The following is a 23,862-nucleotide window of genomic DNA, read 5'->3' as shown; positions in this document are numbered from 1 at the left end:
TATGTGGAAAAAAAAAGATTATTGTCCTAAATAATTATAATAAGTTTTTAACCTATGGGAATTACCAATGAGCTAAAAATTAAAGCAGGTCAATGGACAATCTTTATTTTTTTATTTTTTATTTTTTCAGATTATTTATTTATTTATTTGACAGAAGGAGAGATCACAAGTAGGCAGAGAGGCAGGCAGAGAGAGAGAGAGAGAGAGGAGGAAGCAGGCTCCCCGCTGAGCAGAGAGCTCGATACGGGGCTTGATCCCAGGACCCTGAGATCATGACCTGAGCCGAAGGCAGAGGCTTAACCCACTGAGCCACCCAGGTGCCCCAACAATCTTTATTTTAGTGAGGCTTTTCTATACATTGAAGTAAGTCCAGCTTTGTCTAGGTTTTGCCCCCATCATTTTAGATGCCCAGTTCAACCTCGTCACAGTTTTTCACACACACACGTACACACACACACACACACACACACACAGTGGGACTGTGTCATAAGAGGACGGAACAGAACTATTATCCATACTTAAGGCTTCCTTGAGAGCACTTGCTTGGTCCTCACATACTTCTCTTAATGGAAATCATAGGTTCTGCAAGAGCCACTCTTTGAATACTAGCTCTGCAACTTAAAAACAATAATAATATTAAAATGCTAATACTACTAATAAAAATAATCATGTTACTAATTTTATAACTTTAGGTAGGTCAGCCTCTCTGGAATTGTACTGCATCACATTTCATTTTGGGTGTATGATCATCAAAAATGAGGCCTAAAGAGGTTTTTATTGACTTGATGATGAAGTCTTGGTGACGTCCTGAGCCATTTAGTCGAAATTACTCATATATCCTATTTGTAAACATCATTACCCTTATGAGGAATTATGGCAATATATTTCAAATTTAAATATGTTCTATGCCAGCCATGTTGTATAAAATAGGGCTCCTTATTGATTATACTGGAAATTCAGAACTCTCTTCTACATAAAGCCACTGAGTTGAGAGGTGACATTCTCTAACATCTATTTGGTTAAGGTTTATTATAAAAGATTAAAAATATTTCAGCACCATTTGTAGAAATAACAGTACGCAAGAATATATATAAAGAAAACAAATTTATTATAAATATTCAACATTTGTAGAGAAAAAGAATTTTTAGTTAAATTGGACTTGTTACTGAGGGACATAAACTTTATGGACTGAAATTTTCTAGCCTCGATATTACTTGTGGGTAGTATTTAATGCGCTTACAAAATTCTAACATAATTTATAAGTTACTATTTCATCTTTTGCTTTAGAAGGTGTTAACAATTTTGCATGTTTAAGACAAGTGAAAATCAATATTTTTTCATACCTTAAAGTAAAAGCTATTCACACCATGATATTCAGTACTTCCAATCATTCTTAAGTATATGGTAAAGAAAACCACTTAATAACACATTGATCAGCTGATAGAAAGAGTTACAATGGGAGAAATGTTGCTGATTTCATATCAACTAAGACTCAGCAAAAGATTTTGCTACACTTTCTTTTCAGATACATTTGACATGTAACAAAGCAATAATGTTTATTAATGCATATTGATAACACTTTAAAGGTATTAAAATAGCACATTTTGGTGTTATATAAATAAAGAAAAGTAGTTCAGATATCTTTAAAAGTAAGATAAATATTAAATACTATAAAGCTATATTACTGATACTGAGCATCTGTCTCTCACCAACATATGGAATACAAAGAATTTGTTTTTCTCGGCATTATCATTGCTTTGTACTACTCATGCAGAAGAGTAATCTAAGAGCAAAATTTATAAATATAACCCACTTAAGAAATATTTTCTTTTAGCATCTCAGAAGGCTCTTTGCCACTCCACTACAATGTAATGTTAATAAAACTAATGTTTTCAATAAGTTTTGATCAGAGAACTCTAATTCAGTTACAGATATGAAGACTAATACGTAATATTATTCTTTAACTTTTATTTTAAGTGAGTTAGGAAAAGGTGATTTTAGCCTCAAAAAAATTCATCCTCTTAAAATTTTATGCTGTTTCCTAAAATAATGTTTATAAATAGTTTTCTTAAAGCCTACTAACTCCACAATAAAATCTTATATATTGAGATGTTCTTTCTGATTTTTGATTATAGAAAGAAAGAAAGGAGAAGCAAGTTCTCTTATCTATTCATATGTCTATATCATTAGCATTGCTCTTGAAAATAAAAAAGACAATTAAAAAAGTTTTGTATAATCTTTTTTCTATTATAAACAATTTTTATTTTTGAATTACACCTTCTCTTTAATTTTTTATTAAGGTATAACTGACATGCACCATTATTTTAGTTTCAGGTTTACACCATACTGATCTGGTATTAGTGCATATTGTGAAATGATCTCTTCAGTAAGTCTAGTTAACATGTGTCATCATACACAATTACAGAACTTTTTCCTTGTGGTGACAACCTCTGGGGATTTAAAAGTTTCATGTAATTTTGATGTTCTGTGGAAATGTCAAAAAGTGGAGGACAGTGTCACATATAATATTGGACATAAAGTAACACTATAAAACCACGTTTGACATCATTATAAGTTACTATTTTCGAAGTTTACTCATGTTAAACCATTAGCTTTAATAAAGTTGATTATGGTATATTCATCTGTAGTTTGTATTTAAAGCAGAAATTACCTATTTTCATCAAAGGAGCTTAATACTCGACTAATGAAGCCTATAAAAGTAAATATTCTAAAGGATTTTCAAAACCAAAGCAAAGTCCGATAATAAAGCCATGATGTCACAGAGATGTAGACTGTAACAGGAATCCAAATTTATGAGGCAAACCATGGGTGAAGTCGACAGCCAATATTTTGTAGAGAGTAGAAGAAATGTAAACAGATACAAATTCCTGAAACATGAAGGTGGCAATTGGTATAGATGGCAAGGGACAAGAGAGTTTTGAGGTTCACGGAAGAGGATCCAGATCTGATTCAACAAAGTAGTTCCTGAGACTTCCCTGGATAAGGTTGATCAACAATTTCTTAATGAAGACAAACTAGTAACTCATGTCAAAATACCCTGAGCAATTTTTAAATTTTTCATTTAAACATTCCAGTATATTAATATTTCTCTCATGATTTCAAATAATCATTTCTAACCAATTTTTTCAATCAATTGCAAATGTTAAAAACAACAGGCCCAGATTGGAGTCACTTATGTCAACCCCATTTTAACAAAGTAAAACTTAATAATAGTTTTAGCTCTCCCAGAAATGTAATCTTACACCAGTTAGTCAAACAGGAATCTCCTCATCAGTACTAGTTAGGTAATCTGACAGACCCTTGTCATCCCCTGTAAGAATAACAAACCTGTTTCTTGCTTATTATAATTCCTTATTTGTGCTCCCTTCCACCTATAGAAGTCTTTCGTTTTGTACAGCCACTTGAGCATCTTTTTATCTCCTTGATTGGATGGTGCCCCATTTGAATTGATTTCTGCTAAAATAAACACTTTAATTTTTTAAAATATGCCTCAGTTTATCTTTTAACACAGGAATTTAAAAAAAAATTGTTAGATATAAATTCCTGAAATCTGAGAACAACCCTATCTGTCAAGACACTGCTCTCTATCTTGTTAAAACTGCAAATGCCTTAAAAAGTTTAAGTGCAGGAGGATTTATTTCTGATATTTGGTAAACACATAGTTACATTAATCAATGTTGACTCTTGTCAGGCAAAAATCATGTGAATTTAATTTGCACATATTCCAATTTAACAATGATTGTCTCAAAAACAAGAAAGTTGGGTATACTGAAATCAGTATTTTCATTTGATACATTACCTTTTAAGTATTTATGTATACTTTCAGAAATAACCTTTGGAACAGTTATACATGACGTCATTCACTGAGGAAATGTGACAGCTATGTCCTTTCAGAGACCAAGGATAAAGCAATTTCCATTTTGTCAAATATGCTAAATTTTTCACAAATTGCTTTACATTATTCATTGATGCATCCTTCATTTATCAAGGAGTTATTGAACACCTGATGTATGTTAAATACCATGTTAGGTTCTAGAAATACAATAAAAGCCATCCCTTGTCTTACGTCACACTCTATTATATACCAAAAATATGTAGTACTGGCCAAGGAAAACTGCATGGTGAGACAGTTGAAAGAAGGTACTTTGGTTTGCATTGCAAAAAAGCAGAATTTGCGATCCCAAGAAGAAATTCAACAGTTAGAGAACAAATCTAAATGAGGATGAAGTAACTAATTAAATTCTATCCTAATACATGCATAGTTTCCAGAGCTCCTTCTTGGTATCATGACTCAGAGACTAGAATAACTTTGAGCAAGAACAAGCAGAAGAAGGGATAGGTATATGATCTAGGTTCCCTCTGAAGACATTCTGGGGGGCTCCCTTAAGAGTACCCTTCATGTTTATGAGAAACAAAGAAAATATAATCTGCCCTTCCTTTTAGAAGGTCCAGAATCCAATTCTCCATAAAAAAAAAAAAAGATGAATTGTTTATACCTACAATTAAATGACATAGTTGCTTGAACACACCATCAGGAATATTGAAATAACCGAGTACAGAGCATGAATTCAGTGTGTGTGTATGTGTGAGTGTGTGTGGCAAGAGAGGTATGATTATTCTCATGTCTGATTATACGCCTTAATTTTTAAGAATTCTATCCCTATCTTCCACCCCACAGCTTTTAAGAAACAAGGGGCAAAGAAAGGAAGGAAGGAAGGAAGGAAGGAAGGTAGGAAAAGGCAAGCAGGTGGCAGAAACTAAATCACTGAAAATATGGAGGTAAATAATGCAAGATAGACCTTACTCTGTTGAAATGGAGGGCAGACAAACTTAAAAAAAAGTTTTAAAGTGATCGAATACTGTTATATCCAACTACATAATTTTTAATATTTGAGCCCTTGACACAGAGCACAATATTTATAACTAAAGCACTGAATGGGATGCCTAGGAGCTCATGTGGTTAAACGTCCAACTCAGTCATGATCTCATGGGTTACGGGATCTGGGCCCACCTCAGGTTCTGAGCTTAGCAGGGATTTTGCTAGAAGATTCCCTCCTTTCCCCCATCTCCACACTCAGGCACTGCCATGCATGTACTCTCTTTCTGTAAAATAAATAAATGAATCTTTAAAAAAATGTATTTATGCAAATATTGAAAAATATGTAGATTATGGCTTATAGAATTATGCAGTGGCAACCACAGGGCTGAGTTTGAGAATAGGGCCTCTGAACAAGGCTATATGGGATCAAATTCTGGTTCTGAGTGACCTAGAGCAAATCTCGGTCTTTGTTGGTTTCCTTAGCTCTAACTTGAGAATCAAAAAATAACTATATCATAGGGTTGTCATAAAAATGTATGTGTCAGTTTGTATAAATTATTTATAAGAAAGCATGATAAATAGTGGGCATTTAGGAAACATCAGCCATATTATATAACAGTTCCTTTTTTTTTTTTTTTAAGATTATTTATTTATTTATTTGACAGAGAGAGACACAGCGAGAAAGGGAACACAAGCAGAGGGCATAGGAAAAGCAGGCTTCCCTCTAGGCAGAGAGCCTGTTGCGGGCTCGATCCAAGGACCCTGAGATCATGACCTGAGCTGAAGGTAGACACTTAACCAACTGAGCCACCCAGGCTCCCCTATCCAACAGTTCTTTAAGCATTGAAGTAGGTAATATCTTTAAATAATTAGAGTAAAAAAGTAAAGATCAATAACACATTTTGACTTATTATAGGAATAAAAAAAGGAGAAGTTCATTGGAAGATGGTGAAGAGTCCCATATTTTGAGGCCCTATGACTGTAATTTTCTTCAAAATAATTTAAAATTGAGATATTGTATTATAGGGGAAAATTACATTTGTTAAATACAAATCTCTTACCCAGAGGAGTTTAGGATTAATGGTTATTTGATTTATTTACCTCCAAAGAATCAAATAAAAAATAAGTGGGAAACTATTAATCTCCCATTATTGAATTAACAACTGCACCCTTAATGTTTCAATAAAATTAAAAAGTGAAAAACAAAGTTTCAAGTAGAGATTTTTTAAAAAATCTCAACTTTCTAACTAATGTGAGGTCAAAAAGTTTGTATTATTTGGTTCTGAGAGTAAATATAAATAAGGCTATCATTAAATTTTAAGGATCAAAAAAGGCAAAGATATAAGAGGTCATCTGTTTTTCCCTTCTATAAATTTCTTTCCACCAGATTTTTTTCCCATCCATTTTCAGACATCCCACCCAGCATTTCTAAAATTTCCCAAGGGAAATAATATGGACTTAAATTAGAGGCAAACAACAGTTCTCATATCTAGTAACTTTTTGGAGAGCACAGCGGAGAGGCTTATATGATTCCATAAAATGCTTTGAGATAAAGAAAATAGGAAAATAAATTCAGATTTCCTTTTTTAACCATTAGCATTCTAGATAAAAATCACACAGGCTGATGGAAGTTTTGATTACACATCATGAATTCGTCTACAATTTCCCCTTCCTTAACTACATGATTTTGAGGCCCCAATAAAATACAACACGATTGCTGGTGGTTTAGAATAACTTCCTTCACAGATTTCCATTTAAAACAGGTCTATACTGCGTTTCAAGAAAGAATTGCCCATGTGCATGTTAAAAACACATTTGAACTTCATGCAATTATTCTGTCCTAAACTATTCCTAGAAAGATGAAAGGAAGAGCATTTCACGGCATGAATATACTTGCTCTCCTCATGTTTCTTTATGAGATGGAGCTGTCTATACACAGGACTATCTGAGACCAACCTCAACAAATTTAAAATTCAGTGGCCAACAATCTCAAAGATGAGGAATCAGTTTCATTATTCTTTTTAATTCTCTAGTACATTCCAAACAACAATCCCCTGACCTTACAAATATTGTCGCAAACAAAGTTGTTCAGTCAAGCTGCACAATGAAACGCCTTTGCTCTCCCCCTCATCTATCAATGCCGGCATTAATTTATTCATTACATTTATACTTCTTGGAACTCTAATTTGTCTAGACCTTTTTGTTACTCTTGTGCTAAGAAATGAATAGAGAACTCTCAGCTGGTGCATTTTTATGCAGGATTTTAAAATAGCATATTTTGATTTATAACTAAGGCCACAGAAAGCATCTTTTAAAATGAAAAGATAAAACAGTCTTTTCAGTATTGGGGCTATTTAAATGAATGGCTATATTGAACTTGCAGTTAAAATTGTTTCTTATTACAGCTGATAAAAATGGGCCAGGAACTGCTTCTTTCCTTAATTCACAAGGCTTGTTATAAAAATCAAAAGCTGTAATATATGTAAAAAGCACTTTGAAAATCATAAAACACTCTATGTATGGAAGGCATAGTCATTACTATTAATAAACATATGATCCACTTCTAGGAGTATCCAATGAAAACAGGAGAAAGCAAGAGCTAAAATTAAATGCAATGAACATACATCCACTCTCCAGAAGGAGCAATATGCATATTGCAGCCTTTCCCTATAGTAGGAAGAAAAATCTTTCCCTCCCTGCGGATACCACTTTATTCTGCATCCTATTGCCAGCACTGTAGCTAGCAGCCTTTATGTGTGCAATCACTTCTTTCCCATTTAACTTACACCATAAGGCATTATTTTATTTTATTTATTTTATTTTTGTAAAGATTTTATTTATTTATTTGACACATAGTTGGGGGAGAGAGAGAGAGTACAAGCAGGGGGAGCAGCAGGCAGAGGGAAAGGGAGAAGCAGGCTCCCCACTGAGCAGGGAACTGCCCCCGTCAATGTGGAACTCTATCCCAGAACCCTGAGATCATGACCTGAGCTGAAGACAGCTACTTAACCGACTGAGCCACCCAGACACCCAGGCATAATTTTAGATAATTTAGTAAATATAAAGATATCTGATATATAGCAGAAGTTTTCAAGGTGTTAAAGAATATTAAAAGTTGATAAGGCATATACATGAATAACAATGGAGGAAAACAAATTTTGTTTGTTTTTGTTTGTATTGTTTCTTGGAGAAAGAGAAGCTTGATTTTTCAAGGGAAGTGATGCAGGTAGAGTGCGCCTAGGGGTAGGAATTGGCAGGCTCTTTCAGGAGTTAGCAAAGAAGTCTGTTGTCTGTTGTTGAGAAAAGGTGTTACAAAGAAAGTCAGAAAACCAAGCTATGCATATGTCTTACATCCCTGTACAGCTTCCAGAAGTCAGCTCACGTGCTATGCCATGTACCAGCGAAAAAATGGGTCAGGATACTTCCCAAAGGAAGTATATTTCTCTGAGAATATTCTTCCCTTCCTAGGAATCACTAGGGACTTCTTAAAGCAGGTTATAAAATGTAGGACAAAAAGCATATGCTCGATTCCCTATGAACTTCTTCACCAAATTCTAGAACAATAACTTTCACAATTCTAGAACAATAAAACTATAAAATACAATTTAAATTTTTTAACTTAACATGAACTTTCAAAGCAAGATCAGAAATAGGGAAAAAAAGAAAAGAAACAAAGTAGTTATAAAAGATATATATTTTATGATACAATTCTTTACTAAGATATATTTTCTAACAGGCTTGTTAATATCTTTTTTAATTAAAAAGAATGCTGAGAAAATGGAAACCAGGGAAAATATTTGCAACATATATGACAAATAATAGACTATATGCACTATGCCTTATTTCTACAAATGTCTAATAAAATACTAAGAAATATTAAGGACTGGGACACCTGAGTGGCTCAGTGGGTTAAGCCGCTGCCTTTGGCTTAGGTCATGATCCTAGGTCCTGGGATCGAGTCCCGCATCTGGCTCCTTGCTTGGCGGGGAACCTGCTTCTCTCCCTGCCTCTGCCTGCTTGTGCTCTCTCTCTCTCTCTCTCTGACAAATAAATAAATAAAATCTTAAAAAAAAAAAAAAGAAATATTAAGGACTTGGTGAAAAACTGAATGCAGTTTATGAATAGTATACAGATAGTCCAACCAAATAAGTACTATTGAAAAAATTACAAATTAATTGGGGTATAATATACCACTTTTTTGATATTTGAGTGAAATTTAAAAGAATGATAATATGTCATCAGAGTACTGATAAAGGTGAGGAGGAAGAAAAAACACTACGTTTCCGTAGGAGTTGTGAATTGCTACAGTCTTTTGAGAAAGTAATTTGTTAAATAAGCTGTACAAATGGAAACTATTCTCAAATCTTGCATTCCTTCTTCTAGGAACCAAGCTAGTGGAATTAAAATCACCATTACCTAGGCTAAATGTAAAATAATGTCTGCCAGCACAATTTCGTATTGGAAAATGTTGGAAACCACTTGAAAGTTTGGTAATACTAAAATATTTGAATAGGTTTTGAAATATTATACAAATATTGAATAAAATAGGTTGCATTTGTAATTATCATCTCTAATAGATATCCATATATCTGTGATATAAAATTATCTGGGGAGCGCCTGGGTTAAAGCCTCTGCCTTCGGCTCAGGTCATGATCTCAGGGTCCTGGGATTAAGCCCTGCATCTGCTCTCAGCTCAGCAGGGAGCCTGCTTCCCCCCTCTCTCTCTGCCTGCTTCGCTGCCTACTTGTGATCTCTGTGTGTCAAATAAATAAAAATAAAAAAAAATAAAATAAAATTATTTGGAAGAAATGTTGAGGCAAATTGCTGAACATGCATTTACATCTTAATGCATATATTATGATCATTTATTTTTCTCTCTTTTTTTGATAATGCACACATACAAAATAATATATACCTGAAAATTTGTGTTTTATAACTTCATAAGAATAGAAGAAATTGTGAAACAATATACAGCAGCTGTTAGAACAAATAGAACTGGGGAAATACAACAAGGAGAAATAGGTGTTTGTCTACAAAACCAAAGCAAAACTAGAAATTAATTGCAAATAGAAAACAAAATTCTATTTATAAACAATGTTGAATGTCAAATTTAAAGTTAAATTTAAATTAAAAATGAGTATGTGCCAAATTAAAATAATATGACCAACTGAAAACAGATTATGTTATAAAAAGTTAAAAATTTAGGGTTTTATGTTTCTGTCATTATTAAAAACAAACTCTTTGGCAACTATCAATCTGTTGTATGTTGGAACAACTTTGAATAGGACATCTCTACATTTAATGTCAATTTTCTTCTTGGATAAAAAGTGTATGTATTGGCATGCTTTTCTTTCTTTTTAACTGTGTTTTATGTTCTTAAAAGTTTTAAATGATATATGATAGGAGCTTGATATATTTTCCAAAATCAATACTATGTTCTAATAAACAAAATAACTCAATAAAAAAAACTAAAAATCAGGTTAATTTTAAATAATAGCAAAATACTGATTAGATAATACATCATTTTGTAGAATAACATTTCAGACAAATATATATATTTTTTAGCATATCTAAAATTTACATGTAGCATTGGCCCACATAATAATGACTAAAATGGTACTATAATTTTTTAGAATACAAATTATGATATATTTTTGTAGGATTTACATAAATTCCTCTATATATTATAGCTTCTTGAAGGTATGCAAATTCGTGGAGAAGTCTTCATTTTATTTATTTATTTATTTATTTATTTAAAGATTTTATTTATTTATTTGACAGAGAGAAATCACAAGTAGTTGGACAGGCAGGCAGAGAGAGAGAGAGGGAAGCAGGCTCCCTGCTGAGCAGAGAGCCCAATGCGGGACTCAATCCCAGCACCCTGAGATCATGACCTGAGCCAAAGGCAACGGCTTAACCCACTGAGCCACCCAGGCGCCCCAGAAGTCTTCATTTTAAACTGAGGCTGAATCAATGCAGAACAAACTAAGTGTAATCTGTAACTATCTCGTTTATAGATGAAGATAAACTGATCATTTACAGGCCAAAATACTCATTTATATCCCTGATGATCAAACAAGCTGTCTCATCACCTAATCTCGGTTTCCTTCTGCAGTATTTATTTATGAATAGCAATACTTCCATTTTGAAGCTTCCTTGAATGAATAGATATGCTTTAAAAGAAAAAGATAAAAAACTTAGAACTAGTATTTCCCTGGGGGCTACCATATCACTTTTCCTCTCACAGAGGAAACTCAGCTCACAATTTCTGATTAGAAAAAAAATTCTGTGAGATTTCCATGTAGAAAAAAAACCCTGCTTTGGGGAAAAGTCCCTAGTCAATGTGAAAAGCCACAAGGAAGAGAATGTTCTCTCTGGAAATTTAAATCAGCTTTCAGTGGAAAAAAGGGAAAGGCTTACTCTATTCGATACAGAAATTCATAAGGAAAGTGAAATCTAATGTTCTGAAGAGATTTTCAAATTATATAATTATTTCTAGGACCTTTGAAGACTTATTTTTTAAGGATAAATAGAGCAATGATGAATTTTAATTATTCTCTTTAGAGATTGTGTCTAAAAATGTAACTAACATGCATATATATATATATATATATTTTTTTTTTTTTAATTATTCTGTTATCCTGAATAATTAACTTGAAAAATAATCAAATCAAATCAAAATTAACTGGAAAAACAAATCATAAAGTTGGTGATTCATTTTTATTAAATTGAATGCATTATGGAATGTATATTTTAAAAGTAATATTCACTTTTCATTTTTCTTGCTATAATCCATGAATATAATTAATAATTCTGTTACTCTTAGAGTCTAGTGACTTGATCTAGAAAATGAATCATTTAAAAGAGGAAAACCCCAAGGAAGTAAGTATAAATTGTTTCTCTCCTCCATGACTAAGACGGTTTAGACATTTTAGATTAGAATATATTCCTGGTAGGTTACCTAAATTCCTGTGGGTATATTAGCCTCCAAATAGACTTGATTGAGCCTAAGCCACATTTGAAATGTTATGAAAAATGGAATTATTCCTCAAGATGGCAATTTCATTATTCTGTTCCACAAATGGGGAAATTAGGATTCCTGAACAAGCTCATTGAACGGTGGTGATAAGGATTTAGAATTACAATCAGGGACACAATCGATGTTTTTCAGCTTAGGTAGGAAAATTTATCCAACTTGAAGGGAATAGCTTAAATAGCTTTAAGAACACAGAATTATATATTAAAATCAAGTATGAAAACACCTTTTTAAATTGTAATGTGAAAGTAAATTACAGTAATTTTTAAATTTTAAAAAGCAGATGACTACCACGAACTTCAAAAATATCCAGGAATAGCATAATAAAAACTTTTGTCTGTTTTAACCTTGATTGTCTCATATTTATAAGATACAATAACAGAAAAAATCAATCAGACTTTCCTCTAGCTTGGTCTGTTTAGAAGGATGTGAGGTACTCATGGCTGGGATGGCCAAAGTTCATAGGAATGTTAACAATTTTCTATTGTGCACAGCAGCAAATTGTGTGGGTATTATGTTTATGCCCAAACATGGCTCTGTTGATCATATAAATATATAACTACAATTCCATATGAACAATTTATACTCAACTTTCTCCTTTTTTTTTTTTTTAAGATGTTCATTTATTTATTTATTTGACAGTGAGAGCAAGAGAACACAAGCAGGCAAAGCAGCAGAGGGAGAGGGAGAGGGAGAAGCAGTCTCCCCACTGAGCAGGTAGCCTGACATGGGGCTCGATCCCAGGACCCTGGGATCACAACCTGAGCCACAGGCAACCACTGAGCCACCCAGGAACCCCTCAACTTTCTCTTAATACCCTAAATGCCAGTAGCTAATGCAACACTATCAGACACCAAGAGGAGTGTGATGGACAGGAAGTTAAGAGTGGAAAGAGACAATAATCTTATTAATTTGCTGTTAAAATTATTTTACTTTTGCAAATTTTATGAAAAAAGTAATCAGAGAAGCATATTGTAAGACCAAATCTTAAACTTCACTAACTTCAAAGTAATCAAGCTTATTACTTTCAGTTATATTAATTAGAACATTTTGAAAAAATCCTTGAGCAGATGCTGTGCTATAAAATAAATAATAGTCACAGGGAAAAATTCCTCTGGAAAATATGGAATAGACTTATTAGTCAAATATTCTCTCTTCCTATATCCTTGTATGCTTTCTTATTTGTTACAGCCTCAAACTTTTGGTTTTAAAATAAGTTCATTATATGATAATTTATCTATTAATCTATCAACTATGCAGGAACAGATGCATGCAAGATTTGGTGTCCTTTCAACCATTTCCCATACATACACAAACTTACATCAAATTGAAAATTAATGTAGATAAATATAAAGGTACAGAAATTGATATGGACACAAATTAGATTACAATAAAGCTAGAGATACAGTAGTAGTAGTAACAATAGGGGAGTATGAAAATTATAGGCATAATGTTTTCAAGTTACCACAAAAGGTATTACTTTTGCTTTTACCTGGAATCATTATTTCAAATAATAGGGACTTTTTCCCCTCCATTTATGGTTGTTGTAATCCTTAAGTCACATTCTTAAACACAACCAGAATATTTATATTCTCTAGTTATAATACAATTTGTAAACATCAGTTATAAATAGCAATTCAAGTGCCTAAGTTTTTACTCCATTAGGTAGGTAGTATTAAAAGCCCTAATATGTTTCTATATACATGAATAAAGTTTAGGGATTTTATTTATTTAAGATTATTTTTAAATGTCATCAAATTGATTTCTTATTACAATTTCAATTCTCAGCAGGGCTGGAGCTGATGGACTACTCAGATACTTACCTTACAATTACCTCAAATTCACGTTAATGGCATCCTTGCCAAATGCAAACTCCTCCAAATATACTTTTAAATAATATAATTTTTCTGTAAGTTTCAATGATCTTTAATATATTAAACCATTTAAAAAAGTTAAATGTCAGTAGTTTTCCTTACGCAGATAATGCTACACATAACATCAAGTTCAAAAATATAAGAATTTATAAAAGAAATATTCTTTTCAGTTGATTTTCACTCTGTTTCTAGTAATATCATGCTTATTTTTTTCAACTATATTTCTCATATTTTGAAACAAAAGGTATGAAACAATATAGATATTTTGATATCTTGATTTTTTTCGTTTATATTAGAGATATTTTTATCTTAGTTATCTTGGTGATTTTCATAAGAATATATACACCATTTTACAATGGAAAAAAGAAAAAAATAGTTATTTTAAATTTCATTTTATGCATTGGATCTTCTAAATTAATTTATTTATGAATAAGATTTCTCCAATGATTGTAGTTCCCTGTACTAAAGGATAGTATCTAAAAGCAGATTTGCCCTCTGTTTTTTAGTTTTTCATCACTTTATACCATCATATTATTTTAGCCTAGCAATTCAAATAATCTTTGAAAGAGAACACATTTCTTTATTTAGAGATAGTCCTTATTTTATAGGTGGCCTTTTAATGGAGGCAGCTCTTAAGCACCTCCCCTTTTTTTTAAGATTTTATTTATTTGACAGACAGAGATCACAAGAAGGTGAGAGGCAGGCAGAGAGAGGAAGGGAAACAGGCTCCCTGTTGGGCAGAGAGCCTGGTGAGGGGCTGGATCCAGGTGGGATCATGACCTGAGCAGAAGGCAGAGGCTTTAAACCCACTGAGCCACCCAGGCACCCCAAGGCCCCTTAATTTTTGACATTGGAAACTAATGTCTCCCAGAAAACTAACAAAATAGTAATTTATGTTGTACAGTTTAAACTAACAATTGAATTCACAGGTTTAGGAAAGTTAGTATGGAGAAAAAGTTATTGTGCCTCATATAAAGCATTTACACTGGCACACCCAATTTGCACAAAGAATTTGCATGCATGTTTATAAATAATTAGCTATCAAAGCCAATCACTGTTAAAAAATTAAATGAGTCATTATGTTCTAGAAATATTTATGCTACATAAGATACCCAGTAATAAAGTATTTAATTGCACAAATTCACAAATTTTAACTTTATTTGATTTAAGGAAGAAGAAAAATCTGATGACTTAAAATTAGATTTTTAAACATAAATACTACTAAATCTAAACCAGATTTGATTATTAGCTAACTGTATTCTTGTTACATCTTTCAAAAGGGCAGGAGTCCTAATGTAGGATATTGTGTCATGGAGGTTAACAGCTTAATAATTCAAATCACACATGTGTTTGAATGCCAGCTTCAACACTTAAGTGTTAACATCTATAAAATAGATAATAATTTCTACCTGATATGCTTGCTCTAAGGATTAAAAAAGATAATATATGATATTAAAGTTATTCCTGTAAACTGCATGCATAGAAAACACTCCATACCTGATAGATACTTTAAATGGCTCAGGTTTATCTACAACATTGGTAAAGACTTTGTATATTTTATATTCCTGTAAATATTTGCCAATAAAAATTATTTAATTCTATCCTATTTGTATTCTTACTTAGTTCTCCATTGGCATTAAAGGGCTTGGTATTCAGAACACGTGTACAGATAGGTACGCTCAAGATTTGTTGTTCAGAGGAAATGCCCCTCAAGCATTATAGTTTTTTATTTCTTTGAGTGTACTACAAATGGAATAACACCTATTATTTGCGCCTCGGTTGTATATCAAAGTGTACTCTTTGATATGCTACAACCAAATCATTATTTAGGCCATAGGATATTATAAGTCAAATCGGCTAGGGGCTCCAAAACTGAAAATGCCTTTTTATAAATTCTAGTTAAAAAAAAAACAAGGCAATATTCCTCTTCTGTATCTCTTATCATACTCAGCATGGTGATAAGGACAATATATCACAGATTTGGGAGCACATGATGTGTTTTAGAGAGGACCTATATCCTTGGTAGCCATCTTAAATAATATTTTAATTCTATAAACCAAAGAAATAATAGTCTGTGGTCTGAGCACATTGTAAAGCATAAAACTTTAAATTGTAATGTTTGATGAAGCGGATTTAGGGGTGATTCCTTAAGTCACAAACTTTGAATTCCATATTATTCAATGTGTAAATTATTAATATAAGCACACATAGTAATATATATGCAGATAGAGGTATGTTCATTTATAAATAAATTATTGATTGTCTTTTCTCAGGACCTCCAATTTAAACTGTTTTCCAGTAGGAAAAAGCCTGTCATAAATTTTCCCTTAAACTATATCTAGTATCAACATTCGAAATATTATTAATCTGGTTAAAGATTCGCCATGTGTCCTTTAAATCTGCAAAGTACTTTGAACCATAAGGTCTTTGCATGTTTAAACTGGGTTTATATACACCATGTTAGAATAAACTAAAATTGCTATTTGACTCAGGGGAAATGATATTTCATTATAATAATCTCATTTTTTCTCATGGTTTTATCACTGATATGATGTAAATCACTTACATGGAATAGCCATGGGGGGAAAAAATGATCACTCTTGCTGCAATGACAGTTGGGGGATAATACAATAAAATGCCATGGATGAATTACATTCTGTGAAATAAAGGATTCACGTTTTTAAGATTCAGTTATAGCCTGCAAGGAAGATCTAGCAGTTACAGTTGTGGGTCCAGTGTTCTTGTTCACTACAGTCAGCTGGTGTAGCCAACAGGAGAGAGTAGGCCAGTGCTTATCAGGATAGGCACTGAAGCAGAGCGTGAAGCTTGAGACCTTTGGGCTGAAAAAACACACTGAGAATGGTAATGAGAAACTCTTGTGGGTACACTGTGGTTATTCAGTGGTTTTTATATAAGACAAATAATGACCTTCTCTCATTACTAGCAATGGGGATGGGCTGTCTTTGAGTTACCCTTATGCCAATGAAATTGCTTATTATTCATTATATGCCACTAATGGCATTTACCAGAAAGAGATCATTTTTTTTTTTTTTTACCAGAAAGAGATAATTTTAGTAGCATAGCTTTAATAGATAAGGATTTCCCCTTTTTCAAATCTTGGCCATATTTATTTCTATCATTCATATTCCAATAAAACAAAATTATACCTAGCTAAATCATTCAGATCAATTCAAAAAGTACACATCGAATGCTTACAATATGACTTGAAGTGTTACAAATTTGGATTTTTGACCTTGAATGTTTCCTGAATGTTTCCTGATGTAATGAAGTGAGAAATAGCTGAGTGAATTCCTCTGCAGTAAGGAGCAGGAAAAGAGGTATGGAGAAACCTTGTCCAACTTATGAGATCATGGGTGAGATCTCACAGGGCATCAATAAACTCTTTGAAGTGAGGCTTGCATGGTCAGAGTCAATAAAGCAAAGATGGGAATGTGTACATCATTTGTTTTCTTTTTTTTTTTTTTAAAGATTTTATTTATTTATTTGACAGAGAGAGATCACAAGTAGGCAGAGAGGCAGGCAGAGAGAGAGAGAGAGAGAGAGAGAGGGAAGCAGGCTCCCTGCTGAGCAGAGAGCCCGATGTGGGACTTGATCCCAGGACCCTGAGATCATGACCTGAGCCGAAGGCAATGGCTTAACCCACTGAGCCACCCAGGTGCCCCATCATTTGTTTTCATATAAAGGGTTTTATTTTCGAAAATAGATTTTAGAATTGTTCTATAGGTTCATCTATCTAGTGAAATCTATTCACTGGCCATATATATATATATATATATATATATATGGCCATATATATATATATTTTTTTAATTACATACATTTAAGACATATCTATATTAACTCCTGAAGTTTAGAAAGTAAAGGGCTAGCTATGTAAATAACCTAATGTTCATGGGTTATTTCTCAAAAAAAAAAATTTTTAATTTTTAATCTTCATCAATTGTGTTTTTATGGTTCATAAATGTGAGATTATTGGCATCTTCAATTGATTCATCTGTAGGATATTTTCACAGGTATTGGTTTAATGTCACCATTCTGAGTAATTTCCATAAATGTTTTGCAAAACAAAACTCATGAATGGTTGGCCAAGTTTTTAAACTGCTGAGGCTCGATTTTCACCTTTGTAATTTTGTTTCCCTTCAGTATAGAATAAATGTATCCAGTTAAAAACGGAAATCGCATTTGAAGATTTTTCCCACAATTTGATATTTCAAATTACAAGTGCATCATTTCAAAATTAAATCTTCATACAGTATTGAAGTACTTACAATCTAATTTTTCAGTTCCTGTAGTATGTTATAGAACAATCATGGAGAATGTAAGGGACCAACCATAATGAGTACCAGGTTTGGTTTATGGGATCATGGAAGAGGTCTTCTTTTATTTTTGCAAACTTTAAATACCAGCGGCTCACTAGAATTTCAATATTTTTTGTCATTTTATTTATACAATACTTTGACTATAGTTTCCATTTGTTTTTGAACAAATAAAAATAAAATTTAATGTATTCATTTAAAATGTCAATACCATTGTGGAACACATGGTGATTTACAAGAAGTTCTTCAGAGATTCAAATGTTTCTAAAATCATATTATCAGAAATAAAGAGAGAAATCTTCCACTCTAGGCTGAAATATGAGTTTTCCAACTGTTTCTCAAATTTTGTCATTCAGTTATTATAATACACACACATATATATATGCCAGTTAGTAGCATACCATAGCATTGGGGGAAATAGTTACAGTTTATATACGCACTACAAACAATGCCCATTATATTTCTACTCGGTGGTAGTTAATTTTATGTGTGAATTTGAACAGTGTTTTGGGGTGATTATTAACATTTAAATAGGTGAACTCTGGGCAAAATAGATGGCCTTTTATAACGTGGTTGGCCTCATCCAATCAATTAAAGGTTTGAGTAGAACAAAAAAGACCTGCAAGAGGGAATTCTCCAGCAGACTGCCTTTACACTTCACCTGTACCATCGGCATACCTGGGTTTCCAGCCTACCAGCCCACAGATTAATCCTACAGATTTAAACTCTCTAGTTTCCATAATCATGTGAGCCAACTCTTTATAATAAGTCTCTTTCAATATAAATATATATCTTACTGGCTCTCTTTCTCTGAAGAACCCTGACTAATCCATGCCCCATAGGTTTCTAATTTTGTAGAAATATTGCTTTTACCAAAATAATTCTCCCCTTTTTTATTTGTAATATCAGTGAAAACAAAACTTCATTTTATGTAAATTTATAAAGCATTTGGAATATTTGTTTTGACAGACTAAACTCAAAATTTGGTTTCTATGATGAGACTGATGACAACACACACACCCAATAGAATAAAGATTTACTGCACATATGAGACTTTCTGGAGAGAATAGAGCAGGTTCCTAAGCAGGTACCAGAATAGCTTAAGTAAAGAGAGGGCTGGAGTGGCTCTGATTTGTATTGTAATTATAAGGGCACAGGTGAGGGGTACTTACTGACAGGGGTAAGCATTGTACATGGTTTGAACTTCCTGCCAGGGACAGGGGAGGGAGTGTAGGACTTTTTTTTGCCTTGGCCAAATGTGGAGCAACAGAGAAACTGGGAGGGGTACAACTTGAAAGCTGTCAGTGCATTTTGATGCAGACATCAAAAATGAGGTCAGACTGTAAATCCATAAGTTGGATGAAATATCAACTGAAGATAGAAATTAACCTGTTATTTGAAAAATATGATGCTGCTGATATAAAACTGGCATTATTTTACTGTTTAAGATTTTTTTTCTTTTGTTAATGAAGCCAACGCATTAAAACTACCTCTTACCTTTACTTACCTGTACAAGAAAACTTGGAATTAAAGCAAGTAAAATTAATTTTGAAGAGCAACCTTTTTAATTGAAATGTCAAGTTCTACTTCACAGAGTTATTTGTAAATGCACCATCCTGCTTCTGAGTGAGTTTTATCATTTTAAGCACAGTTTTATAAAGGTCTGTTTTTTTGCAGACTTTTCATCTTAATATCACTGATTGGGTCAATGATAAAAAGCCATCCTTGAAAACAATGACTTTCAGATTCTAACCTTAAGACAGTGAACATTTACCAAACAAACAGACAAAAACAAAACAAAACAAACCGAAAAACAAAAACGAATAACCAAAACAACAAACAACAACAACAGAAAAAAGCAAAAAAAAAAATTAATCAGATAATAGGAGCTGAATTTTTAAAAGGTCAGTTGAAAAACCTTAGACATTTTGTATGAGTGCAAAAATAGATGTAAAAATATGAATAGCAGGTCACAGTATAAGTGAGAAATATGGTAAGGACTTTGTGACTCTGTGTAGTGAGCAAATGGAGAATAGTTTAAATGACTGGACTGCAGAGCATTCCAAGTTACGTGTTTAGAATATAAGCCAAAGAAAGCATACGACATGGCACCTGTATTCATCTGCTAAGGCTGCCATACCAGAGTACCACAAATTGGGTGGCATAAACAACAGACATGTATTTTCTCCCAGTGTGGAAGCTAGAAAAATCCAAGATCCAGGTATTGGCAGGGCTGATTCCTTCTGAGGGCTAAAAAGGAAGGATTTTTTTTAGGCTTCTTTCTCTCATCTCCCTTGCAGATGACCATCTTCCTCTGGTATTCATGCCTCTTCCTTATCTTCCCTCTATGCATATCTCTTCCCCTTCACGTGGCATTCTTTTTTTAAGGACTTTTTTTTTTTTTTAAGTGCCTTTGGGTGGCCTTTATTGTTCCTTTGTTTCTCCTAAGTTATGGGTAGTGTGGAGATAGAAGATTAGCAATGGGGAAGGTTTGCAGAGAATGGAGGCTGTTTGAAGTAGTTAGAGGGAAAGAGAGGGTCAGTTGTTTCAATATGCTGCCTCCCCCACCAACAAACAGATCTCTCTTTGCTCTTTCTTGACCTGATACCAAGCCGGTTAAGGAGTAAACTGCCCACAAAGAATTTTGTCCTTGAGAGTGATAGTAATCAGCTATACTCTTACCCTCAAGCCTGGCCATGGACTGGAAATTTTATTTTAAGAATTTGTGCAAAATTCAACTAATCTATTTAGAAAAGAAAGAAATTTCAATATACCTTTATCGTCACCACTTCAATTAAATAGAACATTATTTTTTTTTTTATTCCTGAATAAATAAAATATAATATTTCCATGTGAGGGAAAAATAAAATAAATTTTAAAAAATTATCAGCTGCGCTGGCTCCTGCAATAACCAAACTGATTTAGGAAATACTGCCTGAAAGACTCATTGTCTATTTCAATGTCTGCTGGATTGTTAGCAAGTAACCCATGACAATCTGTTACTTAAATAGGAGTATGAATGAATGTTATTATACAAAATGTGCGATGGTACCATAAAGAAAGTAGATAAGCAAGAGTTAAAATTAGTAAGAAGAAATAATGCAATAAGTCAATCAAATTAGCATGAGCTTACAATAGGTACCTTTTATACCTTTTGTTCCATCATACAAAAGCAGCTGTTTAGCTACCTACATGAATTAGATTAATCTGCATTTTTCCCCATTTTAATACACTGAAATTTACTGAGCAAAAAATAAGTCTATTTTTTAACCTATAGTTCACAGATTTTCAAGAGATTTAGCCAGTCCTCCAAAATTCTTCAAATACGGTTTTTCTAGATTTAAAATATGAAAATGAAATCAGCAGCTTTAGCAAACTCCTTGACTAAAACTTAATGCAAGTACTACATAATTTTTGAAGTTAAGAAATCCTTGTGGGTTTAAAGGTTTATCACTTATTATTTTTATATGTTTGATATCTAATGAAATATTATAATTAGGAAAAAGCTCTAGTTGTTTAGGCAGACAGAGAACTGTTTATTTCACTATTACCTAACCACAGCACAGAAAAAAATAATCTTTTGTATATACATGTTGTTCATTTCATTTTCCAACCTAAACATATATCGTTTATATTAACTACATAAGTATCTCCTCAAATATGTGACTTGTCCCAAGTTTGATTACACATTCTTCTAGGATAAAGCACAAGTCTAAACATACAGTAAATGCAGAATGAACACTTATTTTATTTTGAGATTTTGTTTTATAAATTATTAAAATAATGTTAAAACTTACAATTGAGTAAAACAATGAGTAAGTAGTGCTATGAATATTGCTTATAAATAGTTTTCAAGCAATTTAGATTGAAGGAATACATGCAAAATTATTATTAAATTCTTGTTAAAATGTTCATAAATATATGATCACTGTTCATATCTACTTTGAGAATAATGAAAATGCTTTGTTGACTAGACATAAAATAAAATTTTACTTATAGGTATGTATAGATTGGTTTCAGAGTAAATATTTTATATTCTTTTCTATTCTGTATCACCATTGAAATGATCATGATGTTTAAAGTAAATTTGTGATCTAGTCAATGACAGTAGTTTCAGCTGTTTTGTCATTGGAATCATCTTTTGAAACCTTAGATTTATTTTCCATGTCAGCATGAAAATTAAAACACTATAAAATAAAATCAATGTCCTTGAAGGTCTTATGGCACACGTTTCTGTTAGACACAGAGTGAGTTTTTATACTACCATATGGATTTTTTTCTTACCTGAATTTTCCTAATTTGAAAAGGCCATGTTTGTTAAACCTACAATGAAGCAAGTAAAAATGCTGAGATATAAAGTGCTTTCAGCTGTAGGTTTTTATTCCTAATAAATTATTGTTAAGAGTTAAGAATCAAAACATATATGTAATTACATTATATTATAGCAAACATATATTGAGTTAAAATATACCTGACATTTGCAGATGAGTTTCCATGTATAATCTCATTTATAATTATACTGACCCAGTGAAGCTGATAAAATTATTATTCCCATTTCACAGGGGAGGGAAACAAAGCATAGAGAGATTAAGAAGGAAGAAATTAACAGGAAAAAGTGAAGAATTTGGGAGAAACAGAGAAAACCAATAACACCAGAACTTTTCCTCTCAAAAGGGATTTCCACTGCTTATTTTACTTTTAGAAAGGACAAAGTATAACAATAGTGGAGCAACATTTTCAAGAAATTAAGGAAACAAAAATTGTATGGAGCAGGGACTTTATATCCAGTTAAGCTTTCCTTAAAGTCTCAAAGCCATATTAAAAAAAAAAAGAAAGAAAGAAAGAAATGCTGTATTTTGAAGAACATTGAAGAACAATGTTATCTTCTTTCTGAGGAATCCAGTAGAGGATGAACCTCACTGAACCAAAAGATGACGATAAAAACTTTGGCAAAAAGAATGACATTGATCATTTTGTGTTTAACTGTTGAGCTAGGACTACCACAAGAGTGAAGTCATGAGTTAAATGATTAAATGTAACCATTATGTAGTCCGACAAAGTAGAAAGATGATACTAGAAAAATTGGGAGAGAATAGGTAGAAAAAGAAGAAATTAAAATAAGATTATTGATCGATATGTAATAAATGTTAGTCAAAAGATATATAAAACCAACATAAATGATAGTATAATGTTAAGTAAGAAAATATATGTATTTTTAAAAAAAGATTTTATTTGTTTAGGAGAAAGAGCTTGAGCAGGCAAAGAGGTAGAGGGAAAGAATTTCAAGCAGACCTCAGGCTGAGCACAGAGCTGGATGTGACATGGAGCTCCATCTCATAACCCTGAGATGATGACCTGAGCTGAAACCAAGAGTCAGTTAAACATCAGGTCAGGATCTCGGGTCGTGAGATGGAGCCCCATGTCATCGAGCTCTGCACTCAGAGGAGAGTCTGCTTGAGATTCTCTCTCTCCCTCTGTCCCCCACCCCGCTCATGCTCTCTCTAAATAAATAAATAAATCTTTTAAGAAAATACAAACACAAAAGTAAGCACTAAAATAAAAGTGAAAACTTTTCTAAGTACTAAAAAAAAAAAATTAAGAAATTCACAGACATGGGGTGCTTGGGTGGCTCAGCTGGTTGAGTGTCTGCCTTCAGTTCAGGTCAGCCCCACATCAGGCTTTCTACTCAGCTGGGAGTCTACTTCTCCCTCTGCCCCTCCTACTTCCATATTCTCTCTCTCTGCCAGATAAATAAATACATAAATAAATACATAA

Source organism: Mustela putorius, unplaced genomic scaffold, assembly GCF_011764305.1.
Source record: "Mustela putorius furo isolate JIRA1106 unplaced genomic scaffold, ASM1176430v1.1 tig00000083_pilon_pilon_pilon, whole genome shotgun sequence".
In the NCBI taxonomy this organism is placed as follows: Eukaryota; Metazoa; Chordata; class Mammalia; order Carnivora; family Mustelidae; genus Mustela; species Mustela putorius.
The sequence above is the reverse complement of the archived record's forward strand: the minus strand, read 5'-3'. Positions refer to the sequence as shown.